Source organism: Myotis davidii, unplaced genomic scaffold, assembly GCF_000327345.1.
Source record: "Myotis davidii unplaced genomic scaffold, ASM32734v1 scaffold586, whole genome shotgun sequence".
Lineage (NCBI taxonomy): Eukaryota > Metazoa > Chordata > Mammalia > Chiroptera > Vespertilionidae > Myotis > Myotis davidii.
Genome location: NW_006296809.1, coordinates 915,671 through 918,769, shown reverse-complemented (window position 1 = coordinate 918,769; position 3,099 = coordinate 915,671). Strand labels below are relative to the sequence as shown.

The 3,099-nt window shown below is 57.4% G+C and overlaps 1 protein-coding gene across 1 annotated transcript in view; it reads right to left on the bottom strand.

Annotated features, from left to right (window-relative positions):
• PRKCZ (protein kinase C zeta) overlaps nucleotides 1-3,099 on the bottom strand; it is a gene marked incomplete at its 5' end in the record, with an annotated part of 67,508 nt that overhangs the window by 61,233 nt on the left and 3,176 nt on the right. The window lies entirely within an intron of this gene.

Below are 3,099 nucleotides of genomic sequence, written 5' to 3'. Positions count from 1 at the left end.
AGGGTCACACGCTAACCCAGGGGCGGCTCCCGAAAGGCGGCCGACGCACGAGTGGCAGGCGTCACGTTCCACACTCACGGGAACAGGAAAAGCCACACGATCATGTCAACTGTGTGAAACGCATCCGACGACACGGAAAACCCTTTCGCGGTAAAAACACCCAACAAACGAGAGACAGGAGGTGCCGCCGGCGTTTTCCCCTGGTTCTCAACCTTCTGGCCCTTTAAATACAGTTCCTCATGTTGTGACCCAACCATAACATTATCTTCGTTGCTACTTCATAACTGTCATGTTGCTCCTGTGATGAATCATCATGTAAATATCTGATATGCAGGATGGTCTTAGGCGACCCCTGTGAAAGGGTCGTTCGACCGCCAAGGGGGTCGCGACCCACAGGTTGAGAACCGCTGCCCTCCAGGCTCCAATGTTCCGCTTAGAACTCAGAGAAACGTCTGCCACGGGGACCACCGGTGGATCAGACAGTCACAGCTCTGGGCCGCCCGTTAGCAGCGCGCCCATCTCTGCGCCCCATCTCCGTGCTCACCACCGGAGTGAGTGACAGATTAAACCACTGGCCACTGGAGATGACTCCCCTTCCGGCCCCTCCCCTCCCCCCTCCCCCCTCAGGGAGGGAAGGGACTGAGGGCTCCACCTTCCATGCACCAGGACCCGGTGTGAGCAGCTACCCTGAGGCCACCCAGACAGAGACTGCGGGACTCTCGGAGCTGAGTCCCAGAAGGAGGGACAGGAGGGCGTCTTCCGGAGTTTGTGATGTGTGGGCCGGGCAGCACGGGCAGCACGTTTACAGGCCACAGAAGGGAGGCGCCGCAGAATAACCCACAGCAAACACATCCACGGGAAAGGTTTCAGCTTCTCTCGGATCCCGGGCGAGAGGGAGACGCTGCTCTCGCCGCTTCCACTCAGCACGCCCTGGGCCCGTCAGCCGAGCGCCGGACAAGGAAACAAACAGAAGGGATCCAGGCTGCAAGAGGATAAAATGGACACAGGAAACCCCAATGACTTCACACAAAGGTGTGACCAGAACTCATCAGCGATTCCAGCAAAAACCAGGAGGATACAAAGTCAACGGAACCAATGGCATTTCCACGCCTGGCAGTGAACCCCCAAAAAGGAAATGAACAAATCGGTGCCGTTGACAACAGCAGGAAAAAGAGAGTAAAAGACTTAAAAATAAACCTGACGCCCGAAACCGGTTTGGCTCAGTGGATAGAGCGTCGGACTGAGGGGTCCCAGGTTCGATTCCGGTCAAGGGCATGTGCCTGGGTTGCGGGCGCGTCCCCAGTGGGGGATGTGCAGGAGGCAGCTGGTCGATGTTTCTCTCTCATCGATGTTTCTGACTCTCTATCTCGCTCCCTTCCTCTCTGTAAAAAATCAATAAAGTATTTTTAAAAAAACAAAATAATAAAAAAAATAAACCTGACATGGAGATGGAAGACGGGACAAGGAGCCCGGCCGGCGTGGCTCCGCGGTCACTCGTCAGCCTGCGGACTGAAAGGCCGAGGGTTCAACTCCGGTCCAGGGCACGCACCTAGAAGCCGCCGGTTGTGGTGTGTGCAGGAGGCAACCAATCGCTGTCTCTCTGTCTGTCTCTCCCCGGCCCGTCCACTCTCTCTAAAAATCAGAGGAAACAATATCCCGGGGAGGGTTCACCAAAAATTTAAAAAATTGAAAAACGGGGACAGTGAAACACACAGAGAGGGAGAAAAACTTGTACCATGAAAACTACAAAAACAACGAAAAGGAACAAAAGCCACAATTAAGTGGAAAGCCACCCACCGTCCACGCCCACCTAAAGCGAACAGAGACTGAATCCAATCAGCATCCAAATCCCACGGGTTTATTTGCAGAAACCGAAAAACTCGTCCTAAAGTCCACCTGGAACCTCCAGGGGCCCTGAGCAGCCAAACCACCCTGAATAGGAGCAGCAACCTGCAGGCCACGCAGCCTGGTCCAAACCGGCAGCAAAGCCACGGTGTTGCACCAGCTGGTGCTGCGGACGGACGGACGGACAGACAGACAGAGGCCGGTGGGACGCACGGAGCCCCAAAATCAGCCTCACCCCTGTGGTCGCATGGATTCCCACCAGGGGCCACGGCCACGGCCACGACGGGAAAGGACAGTGTCCTCAGCAGATGGCGCCGGGAGGACGGACGGCCACGCCGCAGGGTGAGTGAGGTGGGGCCCGACCTCGCACCACACACAAAAGTAACTGACCAGCATCAAAGCCACAACTCAGAACCACAGCGAGACACCCTCACACCCATCAGGGCAGCGGCTGCCATCGAACAAAACAGGAAGCAAGCGCTGACGGGACGTGAAGAAATTGTGACCCGCACCAACGGCGGGAATGGCGAGTGGAGCGGCCGCCGTGGAAGACGGTGTGGAGGTTCCCCCCAAAATCACACACACCCCTGGCCGGCGCGGCTCGGGGCTGAGCGCCATCCCATACACCAAGAAGGGGTGGGCTCGATCCCCGGTCAGGGCGCCTACGGGACGCAACTGATCCAGGCTTCGCTCTCCCATTGATATTTTTCTCTCCCCCCCCCCACCTTCCTCTCGCTCTAAACACATCAGTAAGCACGTTCTCGGGTGAGGACAGAAAGAACCAACTGTAAAACCGATTCAGTGCACATCGAACAGGACGTGTGGGAAGGTGTTTTGCTGACAACGAAGACCGGCCAGGTTGGGGCAACACGGTCCTCCCAGGCAGACGCGCCCAGGTGCCACGTGTGGCCACGTTCCTACCACGTGTCCGCCTCTGGCTGCGCTGTCAGCCCACCCCGCCCTCCTGGCGGGGACCCCCTGGCCCAGGGACACGTTTAGCACCCACCATCTGACCCGCGCACACACCCTCGGCGCTGGGTAGAGCTGCCCGAGGCCACGAAAACTGACCAGGAACGTGGGTGTCGTGGCCATCGGGTGACCAGATCGGGGCTGTACTCACTGTCCGAGATCAGCATTAAAATCAAGTGAAATATGAAAACGTTTAAAAAGAGTAAAATCCTGATTGGAGAGAATGCCAACCTTCAAACAGCCGGGAGCCTGGGCGGCCCGTGAGGAGGGCTCTGCCCGTCCCGA